Genomic DNA, 24,948 nt, shown 5'->3' on the forward strand with positions numbered 1-24,948 from the left:
ACGGCTAGGGCACTAAGCAACTGTGGTGGGCCTTCTCCAGCTGCAGCTGCCCCTCCAGCTTCGGGAACAGGTGTCTTGTCCACTAGGGTCATGGTGATGGTCTTTTTATACACCAAACCCACAGCAAGGGAAAACAAAACCAAACAAAGCATAAATTGCTGCTTTTAACTAATTCACAAGTGGCCCAGTGGATTAAAAGATAAATTTTATGTCTAAAATTTGAGCAGCTAAAGTGCTGAAATGTTCTTTGCTCATCTGCCCGGTCACAGTCCATAGAGTATTGTGTGGCAGTAGGGTTCAGCAAGTTTTCATCAGCTGAATGAATGGAACTAGGAATTGAAGGTAGTAAATTGAAGTTGAGAAGGCCATGTATTTCAGAGGTTTTCAAATGATTGTATATGTGAGACAAATCTAAAGTCCAACCTGCCACATGTGTGCCATTGAGAACTTTATTCCCACCAGGCCTGGGATCCAGAGGGCTTGGACAAGAGAAGCTCATGTACAAGATGCTAGGGTCCTTTCTCCAAAAAACATTCACAATAGACAATGTATAAATTCAGAATCACAGAAAAATAGGCCAAATTTTTAGTGTGATTTTTAAAATATGCCTTTGGGAAGTCCAGTAATTATTTTCCTCTAAATTGTCTTTTTGCATATGTTGCTGACTTTCTCCATGAAGAATATAAAATTTAGCAGTAGAAAATCTCTCACCCCAATCATCACACAGTCTAAAGAGTTAGGTCTCAAAAAATAATCTGCCCCTGTCAGGGGTAAATCTGATTCAGTGTCCCCAAACCCTTTGGGTTAAACTTGTTAACTTTCCTCATGACTCTTCTGCCAGCAAAACCAGCCAATACCACAGTCCGCTATCATTATCAGTTCTCAATTTTGACCTCAGTCCACAGTCACATTCCTCTTGACCATGCTTAGGGGAATGCTGTAACAAATAAACCAGTTTGTTTCTCACTATTCATTTTTAAATGTTCTCAGGGAAAATCTGGTAATTCCGAGGGCTATAAGTTGATGACTCTCATATGTTTGAGAGTTAGTTGTTAAATAACGGTTTCTTTTTTTTTTTTAATACAACTAAATATTATTCCCAGATGGGACCAGTTTTTGACCTTCTTGTTCTCCTCTCCTAATCTTGGCCCTTCTAACATTTTCTTACTGTGGTTTCTTTCTTTTGTTGGCCACTAATGGCCATGCCTGGTTACATAATTCCTATAACAGGTGTTGGCCAATTTGGACACATTTGAGTATGTTATACAGCTATTCTGATGGTTTCTAAAAAGCTTACGGAGAAGAAATACACCTCATATTATGGTACCATCGAATGAATAGGGGTGTTATTTCTCCCTTAAGATTTTTCTCAGGATGGGCCTTACTCAATTATTTGGAGAACTGGGAGTGACAGTTTGACACTGGGTTGGGCCTTTGAAATCATGCAGCATGAATTTGGAAACATCTTTGCCACTCTGCTCAGCAGGAGAGTTTTCTGTTTACTTATTATTTTCCCTATGCTAATTATGCCAATCTTCAGCAGTTTTTGAGGTCAATTCATTTGATACTGGATAACTTTTTTTTTTTTACAAGGAAGACTGATGGCAGGAGTAGCTAGGAAACTAAAATAAACATAATTAAACATAAAATGCTTATAGTGATAGTAGTATTGACCTCGGCCAATTAAAATTATTAATAGAAAAAATATGTCACTGTCAAAGCTAAGCTTACTGTCTTTGTTCCCACTTGGGTAATGAGGATTAGTTCATATTTCCTGACAACGGGAGATGAGAATTTCTTCCTGAACTTTGTCCTTCTGGAATATTGTGTTAGGATAGTATTAGACCATAACCAAAAATAAATAGAGATTTTGACTACTTCAAATTTAAATCTGTAAGTCCTACAAAAGTGAAATAGGGAGCAGTTTCTTTTCAAACAGTGAAGTTTTTCCTCTTTTTGGTGATCAAGAAACTATTCATATCACAAACTTGGAACTTTTTTTTTTTTTTGGCCATGCCAGGCATCAAACCCAAGCCACAGCAGTGACAACACAAAATCCTTAACCACTAGGCCACCAGGGAACTCCTGAAATCTTTGCTTCTAACATATCAATCATGTCAGAGACCAATCTTTAAGAAGAATCAAATATGAGCTCTACATTTTCAGCATCACCCTTGATCACAATAGGAAAATAATTTTGTAAAAAGTTCGATCTTAGACCTCTAACACTACCTCTATATGCTATATGCAGAATTCCATGCAAAGTAGGGATACCTTTATTTTGGCAACATTGTTCTTGAATGTAAGATGAATTTTTAAGACAAATAGGCAAGTGTTTTAAGTCTGGCTTTTATTGTTTTGATAACACCGTAATCATAAATCAGAAAGTTTGGAAATGCTCAGAAATGTCCAGAGGTCTGATTCATCAGAGAGTTTATCTGAATTGACGTTCGGTCTTCTTTTATGTCTAAATATTCCTGCCATTTCTGACTCGTCTGTCTTTTCCTTAGTAAAACTGCACCACACACTGGAAGGTAAAGATATCTCTATCTGTATAATATCAAGGGAGTGTAGGAATTAAAAAATTGGCCATAGATACATTCAGAGTCTAAGAAATAAGAACTCTTTCCTTCAGCAGAAATGCTGATGTGGCAACATGAATTTAGCAGTTGGATTTGCCGCAACTTCTCACTCATTAAGTATGCTAAGATTTAAAAAGTATTTATGCTGTGGGTGCGGCCTTAAAAAGACAAAAGACAAAAAAATAAAAAATAAAAAATATTTATGAGCAAGACATTTTTCAGGGAAGAATTAAATTACAAATGAGCTTTAAAACCTGGGAAAATAGGAGTTCTGGTCGTGACTCAGTGGTTAACAAATCTGACTAGGAACCATGAGGTTGCGGGTTCGATCCCTGGCCTCGCTCAGTGGGTTAAGGATCCGGTGTTGCCATGAGCTGTGGTGTAGGTACAGACTAGGCTTGGATCTGGTGTTGCTGTGGCTCTCGTGAAGGCCAGCGGCTTTGGCTCTGATTAAACCCCTAGCCTGGGAACCTCCATATGCCATAGGTCCTAGAAAAGGACCAAAAAAAAAAAAAAAAAAAACCCTGTGGAAATAACTTATTTCAAGTTGGAAAGTAAGCATCAGTTTGAAGTTAGCCTAAAATTATTATAAAAATTAAGATAGGGCTCCTCCCAGTACTTTATAAAGTAGTACAACTCTTTTTTAAAAAACTTATAAACTAGCCTCTCAAATTGTTTTGCAATATTAAAATAAATTGTGACTGCATTCAGCCTATACCCTTGGGAATCAATGTAGAGGTTCTCTGAGGTGGCCAAGCCAGACTTCATGGCCTCTGTCCTTTATTGCTTCCGTCTAGCTTGCCTATTTCCCATTAAGTATTCCACAATATACTTCACCATCTGTGCTGTAGGGTAGTTTGTATTGGTCATGTATACTGTTAAGTTGATAGAAGTGCAAAGCTAAATGTGTGACACTCTAAGAATCTGCATATATTTGAATAATTTGACTATTCAGTCCAACAATTTGCAAAGACTGCTCCAAAAGATCACACATCCTGATAACACTTCCAAGAAACAGATAGCTTCCCTTTTTAGGGGGTGGGAGAGGCAGGGATCTTTCTAGCTGGAGTTTCTGATTTATTAAAGTCTCATCTCTGGCATTTAGCAGTGTGAACTTGGGCAAATTATTTCGTGGCACTGAGCCTCGGGTTCTTTATAAAATAAGAATACTAATTTCTATAACTGGTCTTTAGAAGCTCTAAAACAATATAAGTGCATTCATTTTTTTAAAACTAGAAACTGTTAGGTAAACTGAACTGAGTATATGATATTATATATTCAGTTCAACAGCACATTCTTGATAACCACAAGAGGGTCTAGGAAGGGAAACTGTTAATAAATCTTTCCCTTCCCCCAAATTAATGTTGTGGAGTGTTTAGAGACATTCTTAAAGCAATGAGTCTTAGCAATTATTAGGTCAAACCCCTTTGAGATTACAGAAAAAAAATGCACAGATGCAATCCTGACTACCAAATTTGGGGGAAATGGGAGAGTCCTCTAACTCCCATTTAGGCAACCCTTAAGAAAATGTTTCTCACAATGCAACCTCATATTTTCTGCATCCCAGTTGCTTGCTGTGCTTTTAAAAATGCTAATTTCTGGACGCTGCCCCACCCTTCGTAAATCACAATTTCTAGAGGAGAAATCTGCATTTTAATAGGCACCCAGGTGATTTGCTATGCTCGGAGGTGGTCCAAGAACTCCTAGTTAATCACCGCTGTTTTTTTCCTTATTCTAAATTTTAAGGTCTGTCCTAGTGCAGACCTACGAGTCGGTTGAATTAATGGAAAGGAAATTCAGCTTTAAAGCAGGAACCCAGGTAGACAGTTGAAAGCGTTCGTCCAATGGCAAATTGAAAATGATTCTCTGGACCCTAGCCACTTAAGTTCTCTCCAAGGGTCTTGGCTACCGACAAATAAGTATCCGACAGACAGTTTGCTCTTCTGCTGCGGGGGGAGGGGCTCGAGGGGAGGATTAACTGAGTCAACTACCCCCTGCGCGCGCGCGCGCGCGCGCACACACACACACACACACACACACACACACACACACACACGTTGAAACAGAAGGCCTTTTATTTATCTTTGCTGCCCAGGTTCATTATTAAAAGGGTTGGTTTATGTGTGTAAGTTTGCTAGGGAGGGAAGTGAAAACATCTGCAGAACCATGCAATGCCCTGGAACGGAACTCTTCTAATAAAAGATGTATCATTTTAAATGCGCTGAATTTTGATTCTGGTAATTCGTGCACTAGAGTGTCTATTTCGAGGCAGCGGAGGTATCATATGACAGCGCACGTCAAGGCACCGTGGAGCCCTCTCGTGGACTCCCACCCACTTTCTCATTCACCCGGAGAGGGCTGCTCGCGCAGCCGCTCCCCCCGGCGAGCTAGCATGAAATCTCCCTGCCTCTGCCGAGATCAAATGGAGCTCCTCGCTCAGGGGGTGCGAGTATTACCTCCGCCATGCAATTTCCACTATCAATAATTTAACTTCTTTGCTGCAGAACAGAAGGAGTACAAACCGGGCACCAAAGATTCCCCCCTACCCCTTCTTTTTGACCAAAGGGAACGTGAAAAAATAATAGAGTCTGGGGATTTCGGGGCCGAAGTCTTCCCCAGAGCAGCTGCCTTGATGTTTACTTTGACAAGTAGTGACTGAAAAGGTGGGTTTCTTTTTTCTTTCTATCTCTTTCCGTTTTTCTCTGGTCGGCTAGAAACCGTGTGGCTTTAGTGAGATCTGTCATTGCCTCGGCTTCTTGGCTGGAGCAAGTAACTTGGTGTAACGTTATCTGGGGGCGTTCATTAATAAAAAATGCCGTTATTATCTTGATCGAATTCCTATTAGGCAAACTCCGGAGAGGTCAGTGCACGAACTCTGTTTAAGCCCGTGTGTTTAAGGCAGCGGAGTAAACCAATAGCCCCCATGCTCTGTGCGATTTCATTGTGTGCTCACATTTGCCAGCTCCGTCGTGCCGGAAGGTGCGGGAAGGTGTGTCTGTGGCCCGGGAAACGCACGCCCTCTCCCACAGAACTTGGGTGCTGGGATGGGGCGTAGGGAGTGGCCAGGGAGGGGAGCGAGACCCCGGGGGCGCTGGATTCCCGCTTACTCCCTCGCGCCCCCGCGCGCAGAGCCAGGGCTTCCGCGGAGGGCACCGGACGCGGGGTTCCCCCGGGCCGGGACTAGGTCACTCCTCCCGACGGCGGGCGTGGCGCGCGGTCCTGATGGGGCGCCCTAGGTACGGGCGCGGGGCTCGCGGGGTCACGTCGCGGGGCCGAGAAGAAAGGCGGAACGCGGCGCGCGGGCCAGGGGAGCCCCAGCAGCCCAGGGAGTCCTAGGGGCCGAGCTGGGGGAGAGGAAAAGGCGCGGCGTTCCCTTTAAGCAGCCACCCCGCACGGGTCTCGGTGGCGCGGGCGAGCGGGAGGAGGGGGGCGGGGGGGGGGCGCCGTTTGACCAATAGAAGCTCAACCGAAGAGCTAAATAATGTCTGACCCCGGCTCCAGGCGCAGGCTGGAGCTCCTAGTCCGCGCTGCAGACGCCGCCGCGCCGGGGCGCACCCGCCGGCTAGCTGTCCCGCGCACCCCGTCGCGCCGCGGGCTCCCGGGCGGGGCCGAGGAGCCGGCCCTGCGCGCCCCCCAGCTCCTCCTTGTGAAGCTTTGATGAGACGCTTGAACTGCAGCTGCCAACGCTGCTGTGGGGCCGGCGGCGAGCGGCTCCGCGACGGGGACCGGGGCGGGGCTCAGGGGCCAGGAGCGGGACAAGGATGTGACTCCGCCGCTGGGGACCCTTGAGCTTTGTGTGGACCCAGAGGTAGGCGAGCATCGAGCGTGGGGCTTGGCGCGGGAGCCGCGCGTCTGCCGGGGAAAGTTGACTGGGGGCACTGAAGAAGTTATGGGAAGAGGCAAAAACTCCTTTCCTCCCTCCACGAGAAGGGGAGATACGGAGTTGCTCCTGTAGAGCTTTCTCTTCCCATCCCACGAGCCAGAGGGGCAGCCCCAGGGAGAGGGACCCTGGAAAGCCCTGAAGTGGGGGAGAGGAAAGCCACGAGGAGAAGCAGAGCTTCGCGATGGGAGAAGACACCTCCCTGGGGTCCCCCAAAACCCTCCCCCAGCGGAGGAGGGGTCGTGAGAGCGATTTAGGACTCCAGCTGTCGGGGGCCCGGACTGAGGTTACGGTGTTGGGGCTGGAATATGAATCTTACCCATGGGCTGAGTGGTCCCCGAGCAGATTTTTTTGGGGGAGGGGGGTGGAGCACGCTTCTTAAGCCGGCATCCCAGTCCCTGAGACTCCAGCCGGGCTACACACGGTCACCTGCTCCTCAGAAGTTGACATCAAAGCGGACCCATCCACGTCCAATGCCACTGTCTGTATCTTGGGAAACTTGGGACACTCCTGCAGCTTGAATCTAAAAGGGGCTGTCGGACTCCGGGGCCAACTGTGCCCACGCCTGTCCCCATACCTTCTCTCCCTTGGGGCACCTTCCCGGAAAGTAAAAAGTTTTGATTTTGGGGGGGTTGAGAAGGATTGGGAGTGTTCCGACTCGGGTGGGTCTCTTGGGATGCAGAGTCGGGAAGAGGAAATGGGTGAGTGAACTGTGCCTGGAAAGATACAGCTGACGGTTGGAGGCTTTTTGCCAGACGGTCGAGAAGGGGAGTTGCAGACTGGGGGCACCCCTAGGGAAGAAAAGCCTTGGAGCTGCTGGGGCGAACCGGAGTCGCCGTCTGAGGATGCGATGTTTGTGTGTTGGGGGTGGAGTGGGGTGGAGGGACGCTGTTGGAGGGGCCTGGAGGAGGAGGGGGCAGGGAGAGCTGCGCTAGGGAAGGTAGAGGCTGCCCTCTGCCGGCCACGCTGCCCGGAGCAGCTGCAGGGGGAGGGAGGCTGGGGGCGGGGAAGTGGCTTTGCCAGATCCCCTCGTTAGCTGCTGGTAGGAGGGACTTGTTGAATGACGCTTCTGACTTGGTTGAATTTCGATTCAATGCTCCTTTTTGGCTTCAATGCATAGTTTTCCTTGAGCTGGGGAACTTTGACAGCCTACGGTTGATAGTGTGTTAGGGCTCCCTGGATCTCATTTAAGGTCCTTCAGGTATCTTACACTTATTCCTCGGTGTCAGCAGTAAACAGTGAACATTTCCTGACAAGAATGCAGGAATGTTCTTGGCCAGAAGCAAAGAAAAGCATATTTCCGAGTGTTTATTAGTTCTCCTAGTATAGTTATCTTTAAAAGCAAAGCAGTATGTAATTGGGAACGTTGATTTTTTTTTTTTCACTGCATTTTGATTTTTAATAGAATACACTGTTATTAAATGAGACCTTCAAATTGGCTAGACTATTTGGAAAGTACTCCCTCTCCTTTATTTTTATCTCCCCCCAATTTATATGAGTTTGTTATACAGTCAGGCCATTTTGGCCTTAGTTACATTTATACGTACTTAAATTTTTTGCATTTGTCTTTATTAAGGCATCATTACAGATTTAATTGGTCTAAACATGGGAACCCTCGATGTTACCTCATGCAACATTGTCATTTTGGGGAAGTTTTTTGAGATTATGGAATGTAGCACCTCAAGTTATTGTTATTACTGCAAGTAGTAGATCACAAAGTTTTGGCCCTGGTAACCACACTCCTTTGAAACACTAACTCCTGGTCCTTGATTTGCAAATACCTTGCTTTAAGATCCTTTTGTAAGTTTACTGGGGACTAGCAGTGGAGGCAAGAGAAAGGAAAGAGACACTTGTTGAAATGTAACCATAACCTTTACTGGAATTTAAAACACGTTGGTCACCATTACTGGAATTCCAGGGCCATAAAGTCGTTGTCTTTTTTCCTTCCACTTTATTTTGCAAAATGTGATAAATGTTGGTAAATATAGACCAGTTCTAAGTATTATGACAAGAGAAGCATTATGTATGTAGAGCTATTTTAAGCTGTTACAGAACATTTTCTATTTATAAATGATATAAGCAGAAAGAAATGATTTCCAGATAAACAAGACTTACGTACATGTTTTGAAGCATTAGAACATTGCAGCCACACTTAGACATCACATTTTTTTGAAAGCACAATAACAGAGTAATTTTTCACATACCTTTGAAGCCTTTCTTTGCCCATCCAGAGCTGAATTACCAACTGGAAATCTTGTTTATTTTAAGGTGATATTTAAGGTCATTTAAGATTTATAGTGGGTCAACACTTGAGTATCCAGAAAATAAAGCATTTAGGAACTGTTTTAGGATGTCTTTTCAATAAGTATAACTTATACTTGCAAATAGAAGTAATCAAAAGTGGTCATTTGCTTAAAATGCAATGATCACCTTAAATGATTCATTTATACTAAGTGAGTTAATTGGCCAAATCTCAAAATGGCCAAAGAGGGGTGGAGAGGTGATGGAATATTGCTGGTTCATTCTGATTCACCAGGAGGGAGGGGAGGAAGTCCTGTTAATAATGCAGATTTCTAAAATCTGGGCTCAAAGTCCTGAGTTTTCTGTTTAATAGGGGCACCATTAGTTATTCTCTTCTTCCTGGAATCTTTGAGAAGTGTCCCAGCTTTTCAATAGTCAAAAGGCAGATGATTGATAATCTCATTTCTTTTAAACACAAATAGCTCTGTTTTGTAGTTTAGCACCACACAGCAAGCTGGGCATGCCCACCTGATAGTATAGCCAAGAGCTTTATTTGTCTTTGGAACCTTCTGTAAATATCCTTCACATGCATAAATCCATAGCTCTATATCCAGGTAGTGAACTTGTGGAATGTAACAGCCAGCAGCTTTAATGGACTTAATCTACTAAGCTTCAAGAATATTGAAGATGTTCAAAACGAAAAGGTAATACACAGGTAGTTCCTTAACATTTGATGTTAAGGAAGTTAGTCCCAGAGTAGACAAAAGAACAGTTTTAGTCTGCTTGAAAGAAAAGAGTATGGAGAGTATCTGAGGGCTCAATTCTGAATATCCTTTAAAATGCAAAGCACTGCCATTTCAGATGGCCATAATACTGAAATGATTTTAATGGCTGAAACATAATTTTCAATTTGCATTTCCATGTGTGGAAGATTTCCATTAGGGCGAGGGGGCTAGCCTAGCCCAATGCATGTGAACATATCCCTTTAATAGGGTAATTGCTAACTTGTTTCAACTTGTTGTCAAACGATTGTTATGGAGCACTCAGTTTCCACTAATTGCAAAATTGCTGCTTAATTGAAGGACTCTCAACCTTCCAGCGCAGCCATTCAGCCACTGGTAGGCTCTGTAATCTCAAACTGTGAATTGCATTTAAAAAGAGGAACGGAAGAGAGAATTCCACCGAATGCGAGGTTTAAAATACTGGCCCTTGTTCAATGGAGGAAGAAATCATTTGAACGTTAAGACATGTTGTGATAAATTTTCTTTATTAGGCCAGGTCACATGCCCAGATGGGCTTCAGAAGTGAATGAGTGAACTTCTTGGTTACACAGTACATCCCTTTACTCTGTATGGGATAGAGTAATGTTAAGCAATAAATAATACTGGCAAATGAAATCCGTATGTCATTTGTATGTGGGATTTAACCCTAGGAAACAGGAAGGCTTTGGTATTTTTAAGCTTAGACACATGTGTCCTCATATCTCCTTAAACTTCTACTTAAGGCATAGACTTGTTTAATCCTAAATAATTTTATACTTTAAATGCATCTCTGGCTTTCCAGAATACTTACACTAAAGCCTTAGAGGAGTCATAGACCCAGTTACTAAGTACATGGAATCATTGATAATAGACAGTGAAACAGTGGAGGCCACTAATATATTGACTTTGAAAAACTTTTGGGTGGAGTGGTAAATGGGCATGTTTTCTAAGGGAACAGGAAGGTATTTCTGTAAGAAGAATGTGGATATCTGGTCAGATAAGAAGTGTAGGTGCTTTCATTTAAATGCAGGTACAAACTCTTGAGATGTTTATGCTCCTGGAGAAACAAATCTGACCCAGTAATACAGGATGCTAAGAAGTGACTCATTGTCTTGATGTCTCATCTGTACTTTGCCTAAAGTTTGAGGATGGGTTCCATTAGATGACTTGGGGGCTGGGTATAAGCCAGGGGAGTGGTTGTAGGGAGGCAAAGTAAAATCACAAGCTTCAGTGACAGCCGTGATAAAGTAAAAGTTTATTTCCAAAGAGCCCCACAAATAATGAATGTTATGCAGTTTCCCCAAAAGTTCACTTAAAAGAACTTTTCATTGGTTGTCATGGTAGTAATGTCCTGATTTTGAAAGCTCGCAGGACCCAGTAGCTCTTAAACATGCTTTCATCTTAGTTCCTTTGGTCTGACTGAAGCTTTATGACGATGCTCTGCGTTTTTGACATGCCTCTGCATTTTATAAAGGGAAGGAGGGCAGGCCAAAGGCAGACTCCGTAACTCTTAAGACAATGTACCTAGGAAATGTGTAAAATCATACGGTAAAAAAAAAAAAAAAAAATCACTGAACCTCAAAATGGCCTACTAAATTCAAACTAGGAGACCGTTTGTCATTTAACTACAACCAGTGTGTGTAAAATTAAGATTTATATGATGCAAATGGAAAGAATATGAACGGACAGTTTCAAGGAGTTTAAGCAACTCATCAAAAGTTGAAGAAATAGCGCCACCTAGAGAAGAAAATCACTAGCTTTACCAGCCAAAGGGCTTATTTGCCACAGGAGCCATATATGTGTCCAAGGCTACAGTTACTAGGATTGCCTTGGCACCCTGTTCAGATTTGGTGAGTGTTGGTGGAGAGATGGGGAGGGAATGGTTTAGGATGCACTTGGGATTGTACATGAGAATTTAAAACTGGCAGATCCATAACATAATACCTAACACTAAGTCCTTTTGCCTTTTAATATAGTAGCCAAAAGTAGAATAACCTGCCAAAGATAAGGGCTGACCTCCTTTTTAACATTTATTATTTTCAGTGTATACTGAAGCATTGAGTACAAAGGTTCTGATTTTACTTACTTGCTACAAGCAGTTCATTGTTCTTTCTGAGATATACTAATACCAAATAAATTGACTAGAGCGACCATAAGAATGTCTTTGATCTATGATGGAATTTTAACTTTAATGATTTGAGAAGAACTAAGGATGAAATGAAGGGTTATATACATAGCAAGACTTGGAACACCAAAAAAGCAAGGGGGGAGAAAAAGGACACAGAGAAGGAAATTGTAAGGGTTGCCTCAACCTTAGAATAGAGAGATACACACCTGTGCCAGCACCAAAACTTAGTAATAGAACCAGGACGCAATAATTACAGATTAGCTTAAAATTCTTTGATGACAAGATCTGCATTTTAATTCATTTTTGCATGATCTCACAATAGAATCCAAAGCAGTTCTGGTAGCCAGAGAGACATTTGGACAAATGTTGAATGAACAATAGAGTGATTGAAATAGCTGCCTCAGATTCTGACTAGCAATGTCGACAATGAAAAAACCTTATAGAAAAATACTTTGCTGGCAGAGAGGCAGAAATTAGAGGAAATAAGTATTGTATTTTTGTTTTTCTAATACATGTTATAAATGTTCTTTCATTGATGCAATTCTAAAATTTCTTATGGACTCATCAAATTATCATATTTGAAACATGTTAAAGCTGATTTAGGAAGTAGCGACTCTAAACCTATTGGTAGATTTTCATTTAAATATTTTCAGTTTGAGGGGTGCCAGTGGCCAAACCAGTTATTGTGAGTCGGGGAATGAAAAACTGTGTATATTAAGTTTGTGCCGGTTTCTGGTAAGCAGATAACCCCAAAAAAGTCATTTTGTTTTCTGTCCATTGTATCATCCGTAGAAACAATTAGGTGCAGAAAACTTTATTTTTCAGGAAAATGAAAAATGTACATAGTGCATATAGAGATGAGGGTGGGGGAGAGGAAAAGGGAAGAGAGAAAGAGGAAGAAGGAAACGCATTGAATACAATTTTTGTCACATGGGATTTAGTCTAATCACTCTTGGTTTGGAGCTGCTACCATCAGCATTTGCTGCCTTTTCTGATACTGGCGTTCTGCTCTTGAAAACTGAACCTATGCCCAAATGGAAACAAGTTTCTCTATCTTTTCACATGTTCATTTATTTCGTGAATTATGGGGAGTGTTTTTAAACACAGATAAATTTCTTTTCCATCATGCAGAATCTGAAGGTCGAGAAATTTGCTTCATGCTGCTGGCAGAGATGCTTGGCGGAGTCCCAGGCCACATTCCTAGACCAAACTGTTAAAGGTGTTCTCTCTTTGCCTACATGGGGAAAGTACATCCAGCATTAACACATTAGCTGATGACGTATCTGGAGGCACAGACGATGTGCTTATCATTTTGAAACATAAAGCCAGCAGACATTCTGTTGAATGATGGAATCTGGATCATTTACATTTTCTTAAATGTAAAATACTATGATTAGGTTAAAAGTCAACTATAAATAGAAGATAGAATATGGAATTGGGACAGGGTTTGAGGGGTTGACTTAGACTGTCCAACGGACACTTAGATGTTTTAAATAACTGCAGCTTCTTTGTGAGCCCGTGGTGTGCGTATGTTGGGGTAGGGGGGTGGGGGGATGATATCAACATAACTACTGCAGTTTTGGTCTATACTAGAAGCATAACACTCAAATGGGGAAACTAATACATTTCCCCCATTTTAAAAGTTGATCGTATACTGAATATTATCTTCAGTTCAAGGAGCTAAAATAGGTTTCTTTAGGTACATCGTTGTCAGATTGGTGTATATTGAGATCATTGTGACTAGGATGCATAGAAAGGTGGAAACCATTGCAAGTGAGGAATGGTTGAGGGAACTTGGAATGGGTGGCTGGGGGACAGGAAAATTTAGGCTGGAATGGCTTTTTTTTTTTTTTTTTTTTTTTTTTTTTTCTCCCTTAGCCTAATCCCATGATGGTAGTTACCTGGAAGGCTGGGTTAAGAAGAATTCTGAAGCTGTCCAGGGCAGCATAGGTAATGTGTTTGACCTTCTCATTTAGAGGACAGTCTTTGCAAATGTGAAGAACTAGCCCATCGGGAGGGAGAGGGTTTATTTCATGTTGTCCCAAAGAGCAGATCTAGGACCAGTGATAGAAATTTAGGCACTGTATGTAGAATCTAGAAGAAATTTCAGTACCATTTAATTAAGCAAATGTTGTAGGCTCACTGCATACAAAGCACTTTACTGGGGGAATTTATGAACAAAAAAAAAAAAAAAAAAAGAAGTTTCTTTGGAATATGATCAGTTTCCCGTTGATAGATGTTTAAGCAGAGACTGAAACCCTTTTAGAAAGAAAGGATGGATATTAACACGGAGGTTGGAGTTAGGTATATCCCGAAGTACCCTCATGCTCTTTAGGTTTTTTAAACATATTGATCATGTCAGAAGTGTGCTCCTTGTTTTCGGTTCACATATAATCCTAATGACCATCATATCTGAATCCGCTCTCTCAGGTGCAGCAGCATGATTTGAGCCCCCAGCAATCCTTCCCACTCTGCAAAATGCTGGACAATTACTTTTATCATACATACGCATGATTTACTTAGACATGGATTCTCAAAAGTAGTTATTTTTCCTTTGGATCAGGCAGAATGGAATGTTAAAAAAAAAAAAAAAAAAAAAGAATCCTGATCGGATTCAGAGCCCCAAATTGCTTAAGAAGTTAACTTGTGACATTAGCCTTTTTTTTAGAGAGTTCAGCAACTGAACTAAAAAAAAAAAAGCCCTCAATATTCACCTTCTTCTGGGAACTTCTATTAAGGGTTTTCCAAAGAATTTCTCTTTTTAAATGTAAACCGTCAAAGAAATGGACCCCCTTCCCCCAAACCCATCAGGCTTCAACATGGATAGAGTTAACGTGAGTTATAAATTATTTATAACTTATTTTGCTTTTCTGTAGGCCAGTTGGAGATTAACCAACATGGAGATGTCATTGAAATGCAAGTTTAGGCCATAGGATGCACAGCCCGCTCCTAGTATTCATGAATATTTATTCTTTATGGTCTCAGTATTTCAGATAGTCATATTGTCAGTCAGCAAAGCAATCAGTTTACTATTTACATCCCCTTTAGAGCATCAGATATTTGATAGCTTCTGTTGCTGCATGCATGTTTTCTCATTTCAAAGCTTTTCTTAAAAAAAAAAAAAGTAAAGGCATTATATGCAGTGAATGATTCTTTGTCTGTTAATTCACTAAGCATTAATTGAGGGCCCAGTGGGTGCCAGACAGTGGGCTGGATGGATGCATCCATCTTCAGGTGCTCCTTGATAAAGAACTTCATTGATTCTCCCAGGTAAGGCTTCCATTACCTCTTCATATACTTGCTTCAAAGAGTGTTAAAAAAAAAAAAAATCTATTGAACAGATTCTCTGAGTCATTTCAGAACTTCCTGCCCATACTGTATTTTCACTTGTGGACTGTCACATTTTAGAACTTGTATCTCTTTTAAGAGATTTCTTTTTTTGTAACAATCGAGTATCATTTCATGTTCAAATTAAGGCAATGGAATGCTTGCTAGACATGGTCTTAAACATTTTGCTATCGTTTGAGGATAATATCAAGAGAGGACTTTTGTAATGATGCTGGTAGAAGCCACAGTAGGAGGAGAACTTATGGACTAAAGATGCTGTTCATTTTCCCTGAGGTTATGAAGGATTTTTTTCCTTACTTACAAGGGCACATTTAGGCCTCCTAGTATTCAGGAATGTGTCTTTTATTTGACAGTGTTTATAAATCTTGTGTTTCCCTCCTAAAGAAACTGAGAATGTGAGAATGCTTCCATTTGCTAGAAGCTGGTTTCATGATTATGTTAGGAAGAAAAAGGGAAAAACAAGTGTAGTGAATACTATCTTGCCTTTAAACATTAGTCAATAACACGTTTAAGTTTAGTAATGGGTGTTTTTTTTTTTAAGAGTTTACTGAGAACCACTTTTCAGTCCATTGGGTGGTCTCCCTTCACGATGAAGTCAGGAGGTGTTTTTGCTCAAATATGTGGTATAAAGAAGGATCCGTATGTGGTGTTCATGGATCATGTAAATATGTCAATGGAACTAGAGCACAGTTCGGCACCATCAACTCAGAAATGTTTAACCTCTTGATATACAACAAGGAAGCAAACTTTTACATAGTTCTTTTGTGAGTCTCAAAAAAAAAAAAAAAAAAATCACAGTATCAGAAAGTGGTAGTAGGCCCCATTTTCCTTCTAGTACTAAATCTATAGCTGTGTTTCTAACCTTCTCTTTCACTCCTGAGCAGGGCAATCAGAATACATCATAAATCCATAAAAAAAGAATAAGCCATTAAATAGTATCAGAGACCCATCCGTTCTTTGAGACAAAATCAGAGATAGAAACACATATCCACTAACCTCCAAAGAGCGGTATAAATGTAAATAAGTAAATTGTAGGACCATTTGTTTTTTTTCCCCCTCTGACAAAATCTGTTACAGAGCCCCAGTGTGTAAAACACAAATAAGCACTGCTGTTCTAGTTGAGTAACAGGTGGGAACATCAGTGTTCTGCCTCCTTGACTTCAAGTTTGCCCCTTGCAAGAAGCCTCTTGAATGAGACTGTTCTCTGCAAAACGCAGTTAGAAAACTATTGTTCTAGGGAAGAGTCAGTAAGTGGAAATCCCCAAGCTCTAAACCTTCCTTCCTCCTCATGAAAGTGATTGTCCTCTGGCCCATCCAGAGGCTCTTCTTTTGGTTTTTTTTTTTTTTGTCTTTTTGCTATTTCTTGGGCCGCTCTTGCGGCATATGGAGGTTCCCAGGCTAGGGGTCCAATCGGAGCTGTAGCTGCCAGCCTACGCCAGAGCCACAGCAACGCGGGATCGAGCCGCGTCTGCGACCTACACCACAGCTCACGGCAACGCCGGATCATCAACCCACTGAGCAAGGGCAGGGACCGAACCCGCAACCTCATGGTTCCTAGTCGGATTTGTTAACCACTGCGCCACGACGGGAACTCCTCTTCTTTTGAACTGAGAGTTGTGCCCATCCACCTGTTTAAATTATTCACAAATGGTAACTTAGTAGATGTGTCTGTGTGATCTTTTTCCGACTGTGTACTTTTTAGAAATAATCCTAGATGTGTAATGGCTAATAAGCAACACAGGATGACCTTCTCTTAAAGATTTTGTTAATCAGTAAAATTGATCATCATTAATGAAATGTATTTTTAAATGTTCATCCTAAAGTACCAGTATATTCTTCTGGTTTTCACATTCTTGGCAATGGTTTTCTTAAACCTTGGAAATGTCTGTTATTCCAGAGCGTCTAATCAGAGGCAGTCTGGTATAAAGATCTAGGGGAACCCTCACCATCACTGTTCCCAGCAGTATCGGAGGTTACGATGGCTAGCCCTGGTGTAGTCCCCAGTGGGCACTGGTATCAGCGCCTAAATCCTTTTGGTTTGTCGTCACTACCATTCCTACCTGATTTTATTGTCACACCTAGACAAGTTTGCACACTTCAGTAATAATCTTATCCAGAGGTATAGGCCTCCATACATTCAGGAAATACATCCACATGTCTTATTCTGCTTGATTCTATAAATGAAGCTTTGGAAAAAATTGGGCACATTATTGGAGTGCCCATCGTGGCTCAGTGGTTAACAAATCTGACTAGGAAGCACGAGGTTGTGGGTTCGATCCCTGGCCTTGCTCAGTGGTTAAGGATCTGGTGTTGCCATGAGCTGTGGTGTAGGTTGCAGACGCGGCTCAGATTTCGGCATTGCTGTGGCTCTGGTGTAGGCCAGCAGCTACAGCTCCGATTTGACCCCTAGCCTGGGAACCTCCATATGCCACAGGAGCGGCCCTAGAAAAGGCAAAAAGACAAAAAAAAAAATAATAATTGGGCATATTATTGTAACAGACGAGGAAACCGAAGCTCAGGTAGTTAAATAACTTGATCCAAGATGCACAGCAGTCTAACTGGAGCAGGAACTACAGCTCTGTGACTTTTCCTCCTGATCCAGCCCTCTTAAACTGTCACTCCGACCGTTACAGCCATGACCTGCAGAATTCAAGTTAAGAAACCATATTTTGATGCATAAATGGCAAAGGTGGAGGCCAGTATTGTCACCCTGGCCTAGTGTCCACTCTCACTCTCTCTCAAGAGATTGGTGACCTTCTGTGTGCCAAAGAAGAAACTGACGACTGAATGATAAAAAATGTTTATTCTAAGGAGTTTTTAAATTTAGTTTTTTTAAAGGCAAAAAAAAAAATTCTTGAAAACAAGAGGGAGAAAGGTTGGTTATATGATTTTTTATGTGTTGATCCTTGAGCTTCTAAGTTATAAAGTTTAAATCTGAGGATCCTGTAGATGAACTATTGGACAATACATAACATGGAGCAGTGATTCTTAAACATGGTGCTATCAGAATTGCTTTTGAAACTTAAAAAAACCCCAACAAACAAAAACCAGATATCAGGTCCAAGTTTCTGAAATTCATAGGTTTGGGACAGATCTTGGGCATATGTTATGTTTGGAAATTTCCACAGGTGGTTCAGATGTGCAAGAAGTTTTCAGAGTTGTTGAACTAGAGACCAACTAAATCAAATAGACTGTGATTTAGAAAGACTTATTGTTTACTTCATTGTCCAAATAGTTGGCGTTGAGCATGCTTGGAAGGGATTTACAGCCTTGTAAATAATCAGAAATCCAGAAGCTTTGAGGTGGGAGGCCTGTTGAAGATATTCTTTTGACTTGAAAGATATTTCCTAATCTCAAACTTCCGCGTGAGAGCAGAGGGCCTGGAACAACATTCCTGGGCCCAAGAATTGAGCTGGATTCCAGGGCCACCCCTTGCAAGGTTTGGGCTCTCGAATGAACTACTTCCGGTCTCTGTGCCTCAACCTCTTAACAGGGTTGTGGCAGGGATTAAATGTGTTAATACCTGTGACGTGCTCAGAACAGTGTTTGGCATAGTAAATGCTTAATGAATTTCAGCCACTGTTGTTAGTATTGACACTGTCCAGACCTAAAAGAGCACCTTTTATGACTTGATAATAAGTCCAGACACTTAAGGCCTTTATCAGCATGCTTCATGCCTAAATGTTCTTCACTTTGTACCAACATTAACAAAACCAGAACTCTTTTGTTGTCATCTTTGGAGGCTCCTTTTTTTATTCATTGACTTTCTCTTCCTTTTATCCATCTAAATCCTACACAATCTTTAAGACCCAGCTCAAATTTGACTTCCTCTAGAAAGACTCCTGCCCCATTGGAACCTGCCGTATCTGGATACATAGGTCATCTGTGGTCTGAATCTTAACCATTTTTGTTTGTTTGTTTGTTTTGACTTTTTAGGGCCACACCCAAGGCACACAGAAATTCCCTGGGTGGGGGTCAAATCGGTGCTGTAGCTGCTGGCCTACATACACCACAGCCACAGCAACACAGGATTTGAGCTGCATCTGTGACCTAACACCACAGCTCATGGCAACGCCGGATCCTTAAACCACTGAGCAAGGCCAGGCATCGAACCCACATCCTCGTGGATACTAGTCGGATTCATTACCCACTGAGCCACAACAGGAACTCCATATCTTACACTTTAATACTTAATAATATAAGCAATAATTGTGCAAATATTAAATCATTTTTGGATGTCTTCTCTGTATCGTTCTTTTCTAGGAACTGTGGTTAAGATACTCTAGAAAAATCCTCTAGAATGTTCTACTTAGGATCATCCTTGATGAACAAATAAGAACTATTTGTTAAATAGAAACTTCATGAGGCAGCCCAGGCCTGGGACCTGCATCCCTGGTCCTGATGATCAAGTTTACTTTCAGGGCCACTGCTTGCTAGACCTGCCATCTTGCGCAAGTTCCTTACATTCTTTGTGCCTAGAATAATGTTGGAGGAAATCCTTTTCCCCCATCCTGTATTTCCGTGAGGGGACTTGTTTCCCAAAGCATCAGACCACTGGACTGAAACTGAGCCCAGGCCCCTCTTACTCTATGGGACTACCATGCACAAATGTGTAGGTTCTTGGCATTCTAGCCATTATGCAGTAAGCAGTAAATGCAGGGCTGGCTCTCTGCAGCCCTGCCGAGATCTCTGCCCCTTGTTCCCATTTTTCTGCCTCCAACTGTGTGAGTCCCAGGGCCCTGGTTTGAGGTAGTAGGAAATAGGCCCCACCACATTTTCTAATACAGCTTTGCTCTCATGACTCTGTTTTATGATTCTTATTTGGCACCTTGTTTCTATTCTGTTTTCAATTCATAATCCCAAGGAGAGGAGCTATGGTTATCCCAAATATGTACGAGTGGGAAGTTGGAGAAAGGGCATTATTTTTTTTTCAAAATTGAATGAGATATTTGGTCCAAAGAAGCTGTCTTATAAGTTAGCTTTATTCTTTCATGCAATTTAGTCTTAACTGACAATTAAGATTATAAATCTTTTGGAAGCAAAACTATGTCTCCTACATTGTCTTAGTCCTTATAACACATGGCTGGCTGATGGGCACATACATAGTAAGTGGTACCACAGCTATTTGATAAATAATCTTTACTTTCCTTATGGAAAGAGAAGATTCCAGCATTGTCATATTCAGCTAAAAAGCACTCTCAATGGGAAATTAGTTCCAGCTAAGTATTCTGAAAAATGAGCCTTTTGGTTTCCCGCTTATATGCCCCAGAAGCTCAGCAACTCTGACCTCTTCATGGGTACTTTATGGGTTGTAGGTGCCAGTCAGTTAGCAGATCAGGGTAATATAGTCTATAAAATATGATCCATTTTGAACAAAAACCTGGGCCAGCAGCTTTCTTTCCTCTGCCTCCTTCTTTCCTTGCTTATCCACTCCAAATTCGATGGTTTGCATCTACTAACCCCAAATTCCCAGTCCATCCCACTCGCTCAGCCCTTCCCCTTGGCAACCACAAGCCTATTCTCCATGTCCATGAGTTTGTTTCTTTTCTGTGGAAAGGTTCATTTGTGCTGTATATTAGATTCCAGATATAAGTGATATCATTTGGCATTTGTCTTTCTTTTTCTGACTTACTTCACTTAGTATGAGAGTTGTAGTTCCATTCATGTTGCTGTAAAAACATTATTTTGTTGTTTTTTTTAATGGCTGAATGTTATTCCATTGTATATATATACCACATCTTCTTAATCCATTCATCTGTCAGTGGACATTTGGGTTGTTTCCATGTCTTGGCTCTTGTGAATAGTGCTGCAGTGAACATATGGGTGCATGTATGTTTTTGATTGAAAGTTTTTTCTGGGTATATGCCCAGGAGTGGGATTGCTGGGTCATATGGTAGTGCTGTATTTAGTTTTCTGAGGTACCTCCATACTGTTTTCCAAAGTGGTTGTACCAATTTACATTCCCACCAACAGTGTAGGAAGGTACCCTTTTCTCCACACCCTCTCCAGCATTTGTTATTTGTTGACTTGTTATTGATGGCCATTCTGACTGGTGTGGGATTTTGATTTGCATTTCTCTGATGCAGATGAGTGATGTTGTGCATTTTTCAGTGCCTGTTGGCCATCTGTGTATCTTTGGAGATACACTTCTTTTGAAAGCTATTGACAATTAACTGGGAGTGCTCCCACCTCCATAATTGATTTTCTTGTTATATTTGAAAGTGGTAAGAATTTAAACTCGGGTTTCAGTCACCAAGTTGATTATTCCCGCTTTACGTGAAGCATCCTTGAAAATGATTTTCCTAAAGCAAAGTACATCTAAACTTGTTAAGTTCTTAATAACCTGTGCTAAACGAATAAATGAATCCTTAAAACTAAACTTGAACACATTTTCATTCTTAATCAGAGGTAGTTTAACCCTGTTGTGCAAGAGGAGACCCTGACTCAGAATAGTATAGGACAGTAGGCCTCCTAGAGAGATTTCTGTAAGGAAACATGGTCCATTGTGAACCATTGTAGCCGAAGGTGTTAGGACATTGCATTTGACCCAGAGTGGCCTGGGAATTTCTCAGCAAGGTCCATCTAAGTCATTAAGTGGTGGTCTCAGGATGCATTGTACCATTTAGACCTCTTATACCCAACTGGAACAAGAACCTTGACAAGAACCTTCCTTAGTCAAAGTAGGAAGGATTTCTTTGCTCTCTTCTTTCTTCAGAGTTCCAAAGAGCCTTCTGGTTTCTAGACCAGGTATCTAGATAGCAATACCAAGGTAGGTACCACCAGTGAACTTCCTCTTGAGGTTATTTCCTACCTCTTGGAATGTTTCACCTCAGGAAAGTGAGGAGTTTGAGTTTTCATGATGACTTTAGCATCACGGTACAACTTTGACCATCCATTTAATGGGAGATCTGCTTTCCAGATGACTTTACATATGGAGATGAGAAATTTCTTTTTCTTTTTTGCCTTTTAAAAGAGTGGTTTCTCATTCTGCTTCTCAATTGGGGGTAAAAGTGTCTAGGGAGCTTTTTCAAAGGTGTTTGGTGTTCACATCTGATTTTGGAGGAAAGTTGCGGGCCTACCTGTGGGTGACAGGCACTTGGCTCCAAAACTACCCTGATCACAAGGATATGGTCCATCCTTCTGGATCATTCATTTGACATTGATCTTGCATCTGTGTTCAAGTCTCTGTCCTTTAAGTTCGCTCCATTTGTGTCTTGCGAATTTCCTTGTTAGGCTTCTGGAATTTCCAGTGTATTCAACTGCAGATGCTATCATTTAACCATGTGTCTTCCTGTTCAGAGTCATCCTTGGTCAGCCTGCTCTTGTGTTCTCTTTACATTTAGATTCCATCTTTTGGAAGTTTTCTTTCCTCCCCACCATCTAAGTGTCTCAGAGATTTGGGGGACTGGATCTTGTTCTTCTGCTAGGTTTGGCCACAGTCACTCCTCAGCTTGGTGTTGGTTGTTTGTAAGGTTGCCCTTTAACAGTTTATAGAGCCCTCTTCCATGGGTTGATGACCTTCAGCAGGATGCTGTGCCAGGCAGGGTGAGGACTCTAACCCTCCTCTTGTCAAAGAGCGAGGCAGCAGAGTTCTTGAACTGGCTCACCCATGGAGGTCACCCATGAGTTCACCCAATTTGTTGGTAGAAAAGGGCCAATTATCAGCCATTCCATAGGGTCAGTTTAATAATAGCAAGTGGGACAGGCAGGACCAGATCTCAGGTCCTTAGTCCCCAGCCCCAGAGACTGTGCTGTATATCCAACTGCCTCACCTTGCAATGGTTTCTTCCAGGGAAATGTCTCAGAAATTGATGATAACCCCCACACTTTTGATTTTAGTCCCCACCAAGACCCAGTACTGGTGTAAATCTCTTGAGTGGGAGAGAGAGCACAGTGGGAGATTCATTGGTGCCAAAAGTGAAGCCCCTAGGTTAAACCTTTTTTTAATTGGTTTTTTTAAATTTAGTTTTTAAAATAATTTATTTACATGGTTCAAAAGTCAAAAGGGTATTAAAAAGTCTCCATTGAGAAGTTTTGCCCACCTGTGCCATGCCCGTCCGTTTCCCCACCTAACACGTACGATCTGTGGGTGGTCCTTTGTATTAGTCTCATGTGAATCCTTTGTACTGTGTTTTGTGGGAATGCAAGTAAATGTGAATATTATATTCTGCCATTTTAAAAACGAAAAATAATATGTATATTATACATATGCTGATCTGTATCTTTCTTTTGTCACTTAGTTGGATATTTCAGAGAGGTTTCCACTTCAGTCTGTGGAAGCCAACTTGTTCCTTATAGTTGCACGAATTCATTGTAAATATGCACTATAGTTTACTTTCTTTTAGCTAAAAATTGGGCTACTTCTAGTCCTTTGGCTATTCTATGCCTTATAGCAATTAATAGCCTTATATATACATCATTTTGTACCTATGCACTTACTGATTACTATACATTTATCTCAGAAGTGGGATGACTGGATCAGCAGGAAAATTCATTTATAATTTGAGAAATATTAATCTTATTGTTGTGCAACATGGTCTTGAACTGTCTGTACTTCCACCATCATAAATCAGAATGCCTGTTTCTCTATAGCATCACCAACAGAGTGCATGCCAGTCTAAAAGATGAAAAATGGGAGGTGAACTTCTAAATGAGGTCTCAGTCTCTCACCTGGCCCCTGGTTGCTGTGGGAATACTGCCCAGTTCCAAGAGCTAGTGCAGGTATCGGTTCCAATGGAAATAATGCCTCACTATGGCTGTGGGCTTACGCCAGCTCTAGTGACACACATGGCATGGACCCACGTTGCCACTTGCAGAATCTCCAGCAGTGGAAAGTTGAGCATGCATTCATTATTCACCCAACTAGCAATACTGGGCCTAAAGAGCACAACGGTGTTTACTTGAGCAGCAAAAGAAATTGTTCCACCACAGCACACGGTGTACTAGGCTTTCAATGCTTGTTTCCCAGCTGTTAACCTTATTTCTGGGGAAGTCTTGCTAAGCTTGGAACTTTCATACTCAAGGGGACACTCTTTTTGAGAAATAATTTTGCAGTTCCCCCAAGATTTGTAATTAAATAATTAGTGCTTTATAAGATAAGTTAAAACTACCAGGATACAATGTCACAATATTGCTAGACTTCTCCCTAAGGTTGTCCAGTAGTTTCTTTGTGGTACATAGAGGCCATCCTGTAAAATATAACCTTCATAGTCTAGATAATGTCTCCACACGGTGACGAGCACAACTCTTTGCCATTCTTACTCATAAGATTGAAGCTCAGTCTTAACTTTTCTTAAAAAATCTCTTTAGTTCCACTGCATAGAAAACTATGTTAAATGAGTCTGGCAGAATGTTTATTCAGTCTAAACAAACTTTCTTTTTCATGGAATATTTGACGGGGTCACTTTAAAGGGAAAAGCCACTCCTTCTTCCCTTATACAGACTAGTTGCCCTTGAGCAATTGCATTGATGACTGTACCTGGCCTGTAACAAGAAACAGGAAATAATTCCTGGGCCATGAGGGTGGACCGCTGGAAGCCAGCTGACACACCACTGACAGATGCAAATACACATGTTCTTAATACCTGTGAAGGCTTCACAACAGGCATTTCCAGTTTGGTTCTCAGGCTCCTTGCAGCTGCTTCTCTAGAAGTCTGCTCTCTTCTGAGGGCTGACTATGGCCAGAAGCAAGGTGTACTGTCTTTTATACCATAATCTAACCTGCCACACACATTCAGGATGTCATCCCAGGTGTATGTTCTGCATCAAGTTGGTATAGCTGTGGGGTCCATTTTGCCATTGTCATTCATGCTGAGGTATCAGTTCATTGGTAGGGAACTCTAGTGAGGTCCCTGCTGCTTCCCTTGTATTCCTTTGGCTTTTTGATGCAGTCACTCTTATTTGCACAGTCTGAGAGTCCACTGTTCTGTCCGTGCTGGACCATCTGCCCTCCTGTCTTTGTGGGCCTAACGAGGAATCTGAACTGCTTGCCAAGAATAAACTAGAGGC

The 24,948-nt window shown here is 41.7% G+C and overlaps 1 protein-coding gene across 4 annotated transcripts in view; it reads left to right on the plus strand.

The window, feature by feature from the left end:
- BDNF (brain derived neurotrophic factor) overlaps window positions 1–24,948 on the plus strand; it is a 58,051-nt gene that overhangs the window by 15,867 nt on the left and 17,236 nt on the right. The window contains 1 exon segment of one of the 4 annotated variants that reach the window (NM_214259.2): window positions 5,101–5,245. The exons of 2 other annotated variants lie outside the window; for them this stretch is intronic. The gene's annotated coding sequence lies outside the window, so the exon portion shown is untranslated. 4 annotated transcript variants of the gene reach the window in all.

Source organism: Sus scrofa, chromosome 2, assembly GCF_054392235.1.
Source record: "Sus scrofa isolate SSC_HxYL_T2T_F1_AM1 chromosome 2, Sscrofa_HxYL_maternal_Yorkshire_Landrace_v2.0, whole genome shotgun sequence".
Taxonomy (NCBI): Eukaryota; Metazoa; Chordata; class Mammalia; order Artiodactyla; family Suidae; genus Sus; species Sus scrofa.